Here is a 14,649-nt window from a genome sequence, read left to right on the forward strand (position 1 = left end):
GCTCAGTCTTTCCTTCAGGTGAAGATGTAGAACTCAGCTCCTCATGCACCATGCCTGCCCGGATGCGGTGATGCTGCCATGCTCCCACCTTGATGATAATGGACTGAGCCACTGAACCTGTAAGCCAGTCCCAATTAAACGTTGTCCTTTATAAAACTTACTTTGGTTATGGTATCTGTTCACAGCAATAAGACCCTAACTAAGATACCCCCTTTTCTAAAACTTTTGTAAGCAGTGACTTTCTCTCTCCAACATAAATCTCTACTTATTTCACAAGTGGAAAATTATATCCATATCTCACTGGTACAGTAACTCATAAGCAAAGCCAAGCAATGGTGGCGTTTCTTTTACTTAGCCTAAATTAGAGGTACTTGATGTCATTTGTCTTTACTACTCAAGCATCTTGCTAATACTCAATCCGCAGCCTATAATGGTGTGTCTCCAACTCATCTCCATTCCTCATCACTTAAGATTTCCTCTTTAGTCACTAAAACCTCCCATGAAAGTCCTACCTGCTAGAGAAGGTTTTGCCAGTTCTAGTAGCCAGAAACAGCCTGCTTCCTCTGGACCCAGTGCTCTTAGATTTAACTTTTGCCATGACATTAACTTCTACTTTGGGTGACTTTTTGTTTGACACATATCTTATGCTCTTTAATTAACTAGACACATGCCTTCTTGTTAATTAGAAAGTTAGATTCATGCCTTCAAGTCTTTGCTTCCCAACAAGAAACTGACTGGACTCTTTGCAATTATGCAGCATTCAGAAACTAGCAGTTGACCAAAAGAATGATAAATGGAAAAGGCAGTGGACAGCTGAGTGACATCATTTTAGTGCATCCTTATCAAATCAGCTAACATTTATGGAAGACTTGTATACAACTAATTTTGAAGGATGCTAATTGTTCTGGTGTCAGATGGTCATGTCCTACACTGCCTAATTCTATCAACCTCACAAGGTCAACAAGGGAATGAATAAAGGACAGACACACATATACATTACAAAAAACAAACAAAAAGAAAAACCAACTGGAATCAGGTGAGCTGTGCTTTCACTGATAGAAGATATCTACTCTTAAGCAACCCTGATTCACATTGTATTTATTATGTGTAGCAGAGGATGGGATGGGAGGAGTTAGCTTCAGTAGGATGTCTCTGTGAGCAGTCTTAGGCTGTAAACATCCAGAAGGAGGAAGCTGCAATTGCTGTGCTTAGTCATTTGCAAACACTCACACTTGCTAACACTGTCAACATTCTTCTGACAGGGGAAGACTTCAACAATTCTAAACCTGTCCCCTATGGAGAGGGCTTTGCTATTCCAGTGGACCCGAGGCATTGAGTCCCATACATGGTCATGGCCATGCCAACAAAGCACATTCCCTCAGAACTTCATCCACGTTTTATAATTCAGTCAGGGCTTCTTCACCTCTGCACATCAGATGAAAAACATGTTCATTGATCATATAAATCTGTGGAAACAGTTCCTATTGATTGATTTTATATATAGAGAAATACATGAGAGATAAGCTTAGGATAAATCTTTAATAACCCTCCCATGGTGATTTCTTCAACACTACAGTTAATTCTTCACTTTTACTAATCTTCACAGTAAACTCAGTGCTGTATGGAAATGTGTACAATGCATACTCATTTACAAATGTGTGCAAATGAGTGTGTATGGGTCTATGTGTGCCATTATGCAAAATACTGAAGTTAAAGAACAACCTCGGTGTCAGTCCTCACCATCCTTCCTTGGGACTGGGTCTCAACTATTGTATGCTGCTCTATGAGACAAGCTTGCTGACCCGTGCGTGAACTTCTAGGTACCCTCCTATCTCTGGCTCTCATCTTGCCATAGGAGTACTGGGATTTCAGATATGCTATGATGCCTAGATTTACATAGTCTGGTCTTTTGTGCCAAGCACTTAACCTACTTAACCTACTGGGCCATCTCTCCAAATTATGACTTCATTTTAGTACTTTTTTATAATAAACTCAGTTTAAGTTGCAGTTTGCGAACATATAGTCATATGAGGCCCAATACAACCACAAGTGATATATATATATATATATATATATATATATATAATATATATATAGAGAGAGAGAGACAGAGACAGAGAGACAGAGAGAGACAGAGAGACAGAGAGAGACAGAGAGAGACAGAATGAGACAGAGAGAGAGAGAGAGAGAGAGAGAGAGGAGAGAGAGAGAGAGAAATAGATTCTAGTTACATAAGTTTCTACTTCCATGGCCGACCTGAGTGATGGGCATTGGGGTTGAAAGTTCTGGCTGATTTGAATTTTTCATTTCTGCTTATTGCCTTTGAGTCTCTCTCTCTCTCTCTCTCTCTCTCTCTCTCTCTCTCTCTCTGTGTGTGTGTGAGTGTGTGTGTGTGTGTGTGTGTGTGTGTGTGTGTGTGTGTGCGTGTTTCTGTATTATTTGGACCCTGCTAATAGCTAACTTGTCCCGAAATTCATCTTCAGGAGACACTACTTCAAAACATGTTTCACTCCTAAACAATCCGTGAAGGAGAGAGGGGAAAGCTTTTGTGTGTTTAATAGGTAAGAAAATTGACATTTCAAAATCCTAAGTCAATTGAAAAAAATAAATGAGTGAATGAATAAATAAGCAATGTGTAGAAGCATAAATATAAAGGCTGCATAAACTAATTGAAGGATGTGCTAAATCTTATGTAGCACCAAGGTAGAAGGCTAGGAAAATACAAACCCTCTGGGACCCTTGGGAGCACTGATTTAACACACTACCTAGAATATTTACCATATGAGAAATATAGGAAAGAAGACCCTCCTAGATAAGCAGCAGCCAGCATCATTTAATACAATTGGAAAACTGTGTCAGCCAATCATTATGGTAGGTTCCCTCAGTTCAGCTGGCATTAGGAGGAAACTTCCAGCTCTAAGTTTCTCCCCAGAGAGGAAAGGGGAAGTCAAGCCACATATCTAACACATAGACTTCGGGTAGGTTGTTCGATAGTTAGAGTTTAATTCTAGAGGCCTGTTTATAGCAATGTGCATAAAGTTAAACTTTTGCAATAAATATGAATTTTTGAGGAGATAAAAATTCATGCATGTTTGCTTGTTTGTTATCAGAATTAAAAATATATTCATTCAAAGACTAGACAAATGGCTCAGAAGTTAACAGCATATACTGTTCTTAACGATGGCCCAAGTTCAGTTCCTAGATCCCCTATTAGGCAGCTCACAGCTGCCTGTAATTACAACTCCAGTAAATTTTACCACTCTGTCCTCTGTGAGCACCTACCCTCATGTACACATACCCACCCATGAAATTAAAGAAAAAAAACCATAAAACTAAGTAATTTTAAAATGTGATCTATACTGTTAACAATCAGGAAAATGTCAATGAAGACCATGAAGAGGTGTTAACTGATACATAAAATATTAGCAACAAGTCAGAAATCTGCTATTCCATGAATTAGAATAGGCTTAATTCTATCCAATTCATACTCATGCTGCTGTTGTAGAGAACATTGATGTAATGATTTGCAACACAATTTGACAGCACTTCATAAAAAGATTTGCATTATGTAAAAATCCAGCCACTCTGATTCTAAGCATTTGTTTGCCAATAGGCGCCAAAGCACATGTACCATAAAGAGAGTGTAAGCAATGTTGTCAATTACAACAGCAAGGCAAAACAAGCTACTTGCCTATCAAGGAGAGAATAATCTTATAAACTGTATTTCCTTCATAGAATGAGAAATAATACAGTAGACAAAACAAGACATTTGCAGCTACTGCAATAAAATAAATATTTCAAGAACAAATTGAATAGTTTTTACTACATTATATTTTATGCAGCAGAGATAAGCAAACCACAGATATTTATACATGATAGCATTTATTATTTAATTAATTTAAATAGAGTTACATATGTTACCCCTTTCCCTTCCTCCCTCCAATCCCTCACATCTCCCACCTAGTACCTCGTCAAATCCATGCCTTACTTTTTCTTTCATTGTTATTGATACACATACACACACACAAATATTTATAAATATATCCTGCTCAGTATTGTGTGTGTGCACGCGCGCATGCCCGTGTGTAACTTCAGAAATAACCACTTGATACTGTGTAACCAATTAGTGTATTCATCCCTCTAAGGATTATTTATCCTGCTCTCAACTTTACTTAAGGATCTGTAGTTCTGTCTATAGTGGAACATAAAGAGAAATTTTCCATCCATGCTATCAAGTATATTGGTTTTATATGTGCTCAGGACTTGAATAATTTACCATATTGTTGAGATGCATTGGTGAAACTCCCCTCTCATTTCTAGGAGACACAGGCTCACAACAGACTTTCTGGTCCTCTGACTCTTAGAATGTTTTCTGCCCTTGTTGTAGATGTTATCAGTTCGGCCTGAGCATGCCATCATGATCACTTGTTCTCTGCATTTTGACCAGCCATGGACCTCTGTTATAAAGAGATATTTCTTTGCTACCCAGTCAGTTGGAAAGAGTATGGAAATCGCCTACTATTAAAATGGTTTACATTGATCTGTGTCTTTAATTTCATTAGCAAGACATTGTGAAATTAGGTTCCTGTTTAGAATTTTAATGCCTTATTTTCTCCCCTTTTATTGAAAATAGATTTTTTTCTCATATAATATATCTTCCAGGTTTTTCCATACCTCCCTTCTCATACAGATCTTTCCCCAGTTGTAGAAAACAAACAGATTTCTAAGGTACAATAATAAAATGAGGTTGGGGATTTAGCACAGTGGTAGAGCACTTGCCTAGCAAGCGCAAGGCCCTGGGTTCGGTCCCCAACTCTGAAAAAAAAGAAAAGAAAAAAAAAAGAAAATGAGATAAAATATGATGCAATATAGCAAATATAGTAAAATACAATCCAAAATAAGAATAATTAAATATAAGCTCACAGGATCCAGTGGGGATGACAGTAACTGAAATAGCCAACAAAGGGAAGAGAGATACCCAGAGGTTAGGCACAGCCACCCACCCATCCCAAAAATATTGACCAAGAATTGCTCCTTTCTAAAGGAAATGGAGGTACCAAGAGTGGAGCAGAAACTGAAGGAAGACCACCCAGAGACTGCCTCACCTAGGAATCCATCCCATCTGCAGATACCAAACCCAGACATTATTGCTGTTGCCAAGTAGTGCTTGCTGACAGGAGCCTGGTATAACTGACCTCTTAGAGGCTCTGCCAGAGTCTAACCAATACAGATGTAGATGCTCACAGCCAACCATCAGACTCAGCAAAGGAACCCCAATGGACTGAAGGAGCTGAAGGGGTTTGTAACCACATAGGAAGAACAACAATATTAACCAACCAGACCCCACTCCCACCCCGCCCCCAGAGCTTCCAGGGACTAACCACCAACAAAAGAGTACACATGGAAGGACCTATGGCTCAAGCTGTATTTGTAGCAGAGGATGGTCTTATCTGGCATCAATGAGAGGAAAGGTCTTTGGTCCTGTTAAGACTCATACCCCAGCACAGGGAAATGCTAGGGCAGTGAGGTGGGAGCAGGTAGGTGGGTGGTGGAGCACCCTCATAGAAGCAGAGGGGAGGAGGGGGGTATGGGAGGTTGTGGAGGGGATACCATGAAAGTGAATAACTTTTGAAATGTAAATAAATGAAATAGCCAATAAAAGTAATTAATAGATAAATAATAAAATATAATACAATAAGATCAAAAATAACACATCAGTATAGGACAATGAAAATATACAGAAAGAAAAGATTCCGAAGAAAACAAATAAGAAATAGACACAGAAACAGAGACCCACTCATTTGCATATTTAGAATTATTTCGAAAACTGGGGAAAATCTTTTAGAGCGTGCAGTTTCTATTAACCAGCTTTAAGCTCTGGGCAGACTGCAATACCAGCTACCACCCTGGTTATACACACACATTATCTTATTCTTAATCTGCTTTTGAACCCTATGGCCAGGGCACTCAATGGTGGGCTTCCCGTGGCTAATATGCCCTTACCTTCACTCCTAGCTCAACACCTCTAATTCTACCCTCAGCTTAGTTACTCGATTACTTTCAGTCCTAGCTCAACATCCCTAAATCTGCCCTCAACTTAGTTGTCCAGTTGCCTTCTTGTAGCTGAGCATTCTGCCCTCCGCTTAGCTGCATTTCTGATCTCCCACCTGCTACCCCAGGCCCAGTTGGGGAAGTGGTCAATGGCCACTTCACCAGATATCTCACATTGTTGGTGGCTCTCTCCCCCTCTGAAGCATGGTGAATCCTCTTTCCTCCTCCTGCATCTCCTCACCTCCCTACCAGAACCTGGAAGTCCTACCTCTTCTGCCTATCCATTGGCTGCTAGCATTATTATTGACCGATCAAGAACAAATTGGGCAACAGGATCTTCAGTGTTCACGTGCAGATTCCTGATGAACCATGAGAATCACCTCCTACAAACTTTACCTGTAAAAGTGCTGCTAGGTGGGTCAGTGACTTGAATAGAATTGAGCATCTACACACGTCGAGGGTTCTATTTCTTCAACAGGGGGCATGCTCATTAGCAGCTATAACTTTATGAGATACATTTATTTTTATCTATATATTATTATTTCAGCGTGTGAGATTGTGTGTGTGTGTCTGTGGACACAAGCTTGCCCACATGCACATGTCTGTGCAAATATGCACACATGTGTGTGCATGTAGAGAGAAGGGGGACCCCATTTTCAGCAAGTATTGGCTAGTGGTCCAACCTTATGATCGCAGATGAACGTTTCAGTAGGAGGCCTTTAAAACATAAACAAGACAGACTATTACTCAACATTCTGTTCTGAAGACAACGTTGGCTTCTCTGAGTTCAATATACAGAAGCATAGAGGCTATTGGAGTATTTTAAGTAAGTGATGGTGGTTGGAGACACCTACTGAGTGTAGTGATATGTGGGATGAGATAAAGAAGTTTTGCAGTTTCAGAAATGAAAGACATTGTCATATTGATAAGATGGAGAATTCTAAGGGAATCAATAATTGAAAATTTGCAAACTATTTTCAGGAATATGTGAAACACTTAAGAGTCTACCTTAAATTAGTCAATTGATTATCTACATTTTAAATGTCAATAAGGGTAGCTACTCTCTAATTTAAAACACAGACATATAATTCTAACTGATGAAATCTAGAGAGTACTAAATAGTAGTAGAGACCAATCTTTTCTCGTGAGCTCTTTATTTGTTCTATTTATTCCATCTATGTGGTCTATAAGGTCATGTGGGGAAAAATTGAAATTATATTCAGAGAAAAGGGATCTAATTTCAATGCCCATTCTCTATTTACCACAATTACCACTTAATCTACATTTATAAATTAACAGAATTCTCTCTTGTCTTAGAATTCTTAATTAAAATTGGCCAGGAAACATTTGAAACTAATACAATATAACATCTTGATTTAATATTTCACACAAGCTTGTACAGTCTTCTACAAGGGCAAAATGGTGTTTTTATCCCTTTTATTGCTAAAGAAATCAAGTCAATGAGTTCAAGTGGCTGAAATGAAGCTATATAATTAAATTTGGTCCCCCAGAATTCTATAAATAGTCAGTAAGTAACTCTGAATGTTGGGTTCCTGAACCAACAATATTAACATGACCTGGAAAAGTGATGGAAATGAAAATGCTTTGTCTTTCCTCGATGCTACTGAAACAGCATCACATCAAGGGCTCTGATGCTTATGAAGTTCCCAGCAGATCATGAGAAGCAAATGAGAAGATACTACATACACAAAGCATAGTAATCTCGATGCTTCCTCTACTCTCTGAGATTTACCCTTTTGGAGTGGCAATATTGGCAAACTGAAATGCCATCAAAATCAAGACCATGTAAAACAAAGAGAAAAAGCGCCAGGTAGCTGTACTAATGCTACCTACTAAAAATATCCAGAGTCAATGGCTTGGCAATAAGAATTACTTTATTTTCCTTATGCTGCTCTTGATTTCTTTTTCCTACATAAATAGAAATTGTGAAGTTGAATTTCCCATGGGGATGATTGAGAAAATAGTGGTGAAAAATTGTTCTCTGTGGGAAAAAGATTATCTACCTACATACTAGAAGTACTTCTCTGGATGGTCTCTCTCTGGGTGACTTCAGAGAGTTCCATTCCAAAGAAACTCAAAATAAAATCTTCCCCCATTTTAGCTACGTTCTTTGCCAAAAGTGAGCACATAGAAAAGTGTGCAATGGATGAATGAACAGCTACCCATGGAAAGGACTGGGAAATTTTCTTAATAAGAAATTGCCAAATTTTCTTATTATGCAGATTTTATCCTGTCATTACCTTTCTACCATCCTTCCAAGGACCTTCTACACCACCATCTTTATCATTTTTTCTGCAACATGAACACCCACCTGGGCATTCCTACACACATTAGATATGCCTGGTACTTGTTCCATACTGTTACTCTAAATTTCTAATTTTACTATTATATAGAATTTGTAAGAATAAAAATAAACATCTTCCTGAATTATTCACACAAAATCATGTTACACTATCTTCCACATCTCTACACTACAATGACTTTTGAACTACTCAATTTCAAGTGTCGTATCACATAACTACCATCTGGGCATGGTCATTCTTTGGGCTTCTCAATTATAAATAATCCAGATATTATACTTTCTGCCCCAGGCCTTTCAGTCTTGTCTGAGTGGTTCCTACTAGTATACCCCATAACTATTTCTATTATTCAAACACCCTTGACAGCCCAGGGATTTGTACACTTGAAAATCAAGAGGTCATTGAAGGAATTTTTTTTTAATTCTAAAATCAAATGAAAATAAACACACGGCTTCTAGAACAGAACTTCAAATTCAGATTAAGACAGAGTGACCTGGTATGATGCTAGATTAGCACATGAAGGGACATTCATCCCATCAGATTTCTAATTTGCAATGAGGTATCTCTTAGATAGGAGGGGCCATAAAATATAGTCCATCCCATCTTGTCTTTGAAAACCCTCTGGACCTATTATATGCCTCTTGAGGGGTTCATATAAGTTATTGTTATTACGGTTGTCAAAACCAGTCTCTCCTCAACACCCCTTACTCCTCCATCTTGGACGTTTTATGCTTGTTCTTGAATGCTGTATGACAACACACAGCGACTGTAGACAGGGTTGTTTCCTACATGACACTAGATTGCTCATCTTGGAAGAAACTCTGCTTCTCCTCATCAAAAGATTTAACTGACCCAAATTAGAATTTGACTATTGTTATCTAAGAATAGTTTTTATCTTTTTTGTTTTCTTTTGATTTTAGGATAAAATTTCTGTTGAAAAATATATTAAAAGTTTAAAAATGATTGAATCTTGTGTCCCTGGACATTTCCTTAGCTGAAGAAGAGAATCTTACTTTCATGCTATCTTTTCCAGAGAGACACTTTTTCTCTCTTCAAGCTTAGATTGAATGCAAAATAGAACCCACTGTCCAGCTCTCCTGCAGTGGTAGAGTTGAGCGATGCCCAATAATGAAAGTGGAAGCAAAGAGAGTTTGGATGAAAAGCTGGGAGGATATCTGCTCTAATTATATATGATCATGAGTACATCTCATAAGTCTTTAGGCATGTTTTCTTCAGATTTTAACATGCTTACAAATCTAATGCAGATACATCAGGGATCTTCTGCAGAATATAATTAAGTGTCTTAGATGGGCAGGCCCCTACATTGTTAAGCATCAATAGTTGTTGCTAGTCCTTGTACCTACTTAATAGTCTGGTTCTAGGTCACAATTGCTTCATCTGGGGATAAAAGATAGTATTCATCTTACTGCTTTGAAAGGCCTTTCTCATTCTCCATTTTCTATTGAATGGTTAGGTTGGTAGATGGAACCTCTCCAGGAAAGAAATTAGCAAAGTTCTTCCTCTGAACTCTTTAAAAAGTAGGTATGGTATAAAAAGCAAAGGGATTGAGTAGAAGAACTGGGCAAGGATTTTGAAAACCAGTAACTGCCAGAGGCCAGCATGATGTTGGTGAGTTCAGAATGACGTGGCTCTTGCCCAGGGATTGGACCAGTAGACTTGGGCCTCCAAGGGTGTTGATGGCTGTCAAGCCTTATTTGTATAATAATGTATATATTTTCACATTTTTCTGAGGAATATCCTCGTGTCAACATTAATGACTCCATGATAATCAGACAGCATGAATCCAGGAGGCAAAGGTGTGACTAATGTCTTAGCAAAATGGTAAACACTGGGACCTTCAGAACAGCCTTTAAGGGTGTACAAAAGAATTCAAAAAACATGAGTTCAAAAATATCTAATTTCTCAACTATGCAAAAATATAAGGATGCAATATGACTTGTATAAGGAGCTTCACAGATCTAAAGGAACAAAGGTAGCTACACAGAGTCAGCTTCTTAGAAAGATAAAAATGCATGCAGATTCCTGAGTTCAAGGTCAGCCTGAGACACAACAAATGCACGCCCAACTGTGATAGAAATGGCAATTTCAGGTTGGGGTCCCACTCAGGTAGCTTATCCTCAGTGCTTAACAGAGGCAGGCTAGCAAAATGCTATAGCAGTTCTTTAGAATTTTTTTCTGTTGAGAGCTGAGCTGTCTGGAGATCTCTAGAGAGTGAAAGCAGCCAGAAAAAAAATTAATAGGATTACTTAGAGAGCTGACACAGCTCTTTTAGAATGTTTTCTAGCAGCTATCCAGAGAAGGCTGTCTGAAGAGCGAACATACATTTTAGAACTTCTCTGACTTTCTGATTTTGACTGGAAAACCCAAGGATTTCTGACTTGGTTGGAAAGTCCAAGAATTTTTTTTTTTTTTTTGGTTCTATTTTTCGGAGCTGGGGACCGAACCCAGGGCCTTGCGCTTCCTAGGTAAGCGCTCTACCACTGAGCTAAATCCCCAGCCCCAAGAATTTTTTTTAATAGCAGCTTTTCTGACTTTGGTCAGCAAACCCATGAGTTATCCAGAAAACGTCTAGATTTTTTACTAACAGAGAGAGCTGTCTCATCCAGAAAGTTTTTAGAGTAGCAAAAGTAGCTGTTAGAACAGAGCAGAACACACTCTCTCTCTCTCTCACACACACACACACACACACACACACACACACACACACGCACAGAGAGAGAGAGACAGAGACAGAGACAGACAGAGACAGAGAGAGAGACAGAGAGACAGAGAGACAGAGAGAGAGACAGAGACAGAGACAGATTGAGAGAGAGCGGTATGGAAAGCCTTCTTAGCAAAACCTAGGCTGCCAGCTTAGATCTATGGCTTGACTTCGAGTCATTTGTTTTCCCAAATAACTCTCTCTCAGCCTAAGCTAGGCTGGTTCTTGGCAAGTAACTAGGGAAAGTCAATTCAGAGAGGTTGTTTTTGATATGATACAGTATAGATTAGATCAAGGAAGTTGGCAAGATATATATATATATATATATATATATGCCTCTGTCTAGGGTGTCACAGTATGTCATTCTATCTTTAGAGTTACTTGTAACTGTAGTTTCTTTAGTACAGTCCCTGTCTTATGGACTTCTTGATTGACATCTTGATTAACACCAGTTCCTAGAGTACCTAGAGCAGAAGAGAAGAGAGCAGGAGATGAGTAGTTCCTTCAGGCATCTTGCAGGACAAAAGCATGCTCCCATGCACAGCTGCATCCTGAGCAAGAGAAAGAAAGAAATGGAGGGCTACTAGGATTTCTTTAAGGTAGAAACTGAATGAGTTGCACCCTGGGGGAGGCTTCAAGTGAGGGTACCGTGGAAGAAGAAAGGGACTGGAGGAAAATGACAGAGCAAAAGCAAGGGTTCGTTCCACTTGGTTTAAAGGTAATGAAATTGAGCATTAGAAAGGCTGAATGCTTACTGTGCCAGAGCCACAGTCGGGGAACCGCATGGCGGAATGTGAAACTCAATTTGCCAGTGCCAAGGCCCAATGTCTTAACTGTGTCCTTGACCTTCCTGGAATTAGATGAACATAGAGAGGCAGTAATAACAACAGCAACTCCTCACAAAAGCACACACTCCAGTGAGCACACCTGTGCACACATTACGTCACCCTGGCATTACAGTAGCCCGGATTCACAGCGAGGAAACACATGGGTAGGTAAAGTAATTTGCCTTTGGCTATACAGCTGGTAAGGATTTGAACCCCAGCATGCTGGCTCCAGCCTCTGTTTGGAAATAGACCTAGAGGAAGGAGGAATGAGAGATGAGTAGTAAGATGGCCAGAGTCTCCCAGAAAACATAATCAGGGAACTGGAGCCAAGCACTGGCTTCCTTTGTGCTGTCAGTCTACCTTGGATCAAAAGTATGACACTCCCTTCCTTATTTGCCTCACTCTTAAAACATGGGGAAAAACAAATCCCTAAGCGAAACAACAAACTGTAATTAGGATCCTTATCTCTGGAATTCAGAACAAAAAAAAATTAGAAAGTAGTTGAAAGAACTCCTTTGAAATGTAAAGGCAACTATTTCAGATTACAAAAAAAGTATGCTAATTAAAAATGATTGATATGTTATTTTGGTAGTGACTCCTGTTACCTTGTTTCAGTTTTATTCATTTCTTGTTGACTAATGAGCACATTGAAAAGAAGATGGGTTTAGATTGCATTTTAATTTTCTTGAGGATTTCCTGTGTGTTTATGTTTTACGTTAGTTGTTAAGCAACCCCTCAAGTTTACCACTATGTTTCTGATTAATTTGAAACTAAAAAGACAAAGGAAAGAAAGGAACTTCTAATCTGGCTGAGACACAGGGCCTTGTTTGTTGGTGCGTGTTGACTGCTTAAATTAATGGAAAATTTCTTCCTTTAATAAAAAACAATTATCATGAAGGGAACAGAATCATCCCTGGACAAGTACAATCACTGATGGATGGTGGGGAAAGTCCTCAGAACTAAACGCTCCTGCTTGTGTTTTTTTTTTTTTTCTTTTTTTGTAGTTGTTGTTGTTGTTGTTGTTGTCATTTTGTTTTGTTTTGTTTTTCCAATTATCAAAATAAGACTGAAGCTGAATGTGGTCCCCATCCCCCATCCTACCTGGGGCACTTATTCTGTTTAAGATTGGCCTTGAGACTTGGCAACTCTGAGCCTCCTATAGTTTGTAATGTTGAATTTTCTGTGACTTCCTTCAGCCTGACAATGCGAGATCCTTAAGAAGTGATGTGGGGAGTGTGCCCTTTAAAATGGGACATGGAGCTGGGAGGTGACTCAGTGATTAAGGCATTTGGTTGGTGGGGTGTGTATGTCTGTATGTTGTGTATGCGACACCATGTGAGTCTGGTCATAAGGCTGTGGTCCAAGTATTGAAACATGAAGATGGAGAATCAACCCACAGAGCTCAATAGCCAGCGAGATATGGAGAGCCATGCACTTTTCTGAGAGACTCTGCCTCAGTGAATAGGATGAAGGATTGCAATGGAAGAGAAATGCCAACCTCAACCTCTGGCCTCCACATGTGTATGCATACATGGGTATACATATCTACACATTGGGTGTCCATGTAAATTAAAGCATGTATACACACACACACACACACACACACACACACACACCACATAAACATGAAAATAGAAGAAAATCAATCAGTAAAGTAAAATGTAATACTTACGTGTGTGTGTGTGTGTGTGTGTGTGTGTATGTGTGTGTGTGTGTGTCTGTATGGAACTCAAGGAAACGTAATTGCAGGCTGAAAGAGACCTTCACTTTCCAGGCCCACCATTAGGGAAAACAGTGCTAGCAAGGAGATCCAACATTTGGACAGTATAATATAGTATTGTTGTCTTTGATGGTCGACAGTTATAGCAATACTTATGGCCTGAAAACCTCAAGTTGGGCACTCATACTTGTAAAATTACCACAGAACTTAAAAATGATACAATGTAGGCCAGAAGAACTTGAAACAATGCACTCTGAGTGCCAAAAGACCCTGACCTCCAACCTACATGACTGTGCTCAACACTATCCATCATACTTGAAGGACAAAGAAATATATCTCATTGACATTTTTTAAAACAAACTATTTTCCTAGGGGCAGAGAGATGGCTCAGTGGTTAAGAGCATTGATTCCTCCTACAGAAAGTCCAGTTCTGGTTCCCAGAACACACATGGCAGCAAAAATACTTATGGAAAAAATGACACACTAAACATATACGTTTTCATCCAGCACCGATTCTTTATTTGGATATATTTTTAATTCATTCTTTGAGCATTTTGTAATATGTGTGATGTATTTCAATCATACCCCAATCTTCCCTTCCAATCCCTCTCAGACACCCCTCCCTCTACATCTTCCTCCCAACTTCATGTCCTTTTTAAAAATCCCACTGAGTATTATCGGTGCTTCCCATACATATCCGAGTGTGTGAGGCTATCCACAAAGAATGGTAAACAAAGCAAGGGCTCCCTTAAAGGAAACTGACTCTGTTTTCTATGTAGGCCCATGTCTGCCCCACCACAGGGCATAGCAGCTTGGGCAGGCAGAGTTTGACTTACCTGAAGCTGCTCCAAGGAAGTAGGGGTTGAGCTGTAGGGAAGCACTGAGGCAAGGCTTCAGGGGTGGGAAAGCACTGACTGGGGAGGAGGGGGTCCCCAGCCCTGTTATAAGGCTGGGGCCTTGGGGTTCTCAGAATCTTGGATACCCAGGTATCCAAGGAGTCTTTGAAAG

Source organism: Rattus norvegicus, chromosome 1 (genome assembly GCF_021556685.1).
Source record: "Rattus norvegicus strain SHRSP/BbbUtx chromosome 1, alternate assembly SHRSP_T2T, whole genome shotgun sequence".
Lineage (NCBI taxonomy): Eukaryota > Metazoa > Chordata > Mammalia > Rodentia > Muridae > Rattus > Rattus norvegicus.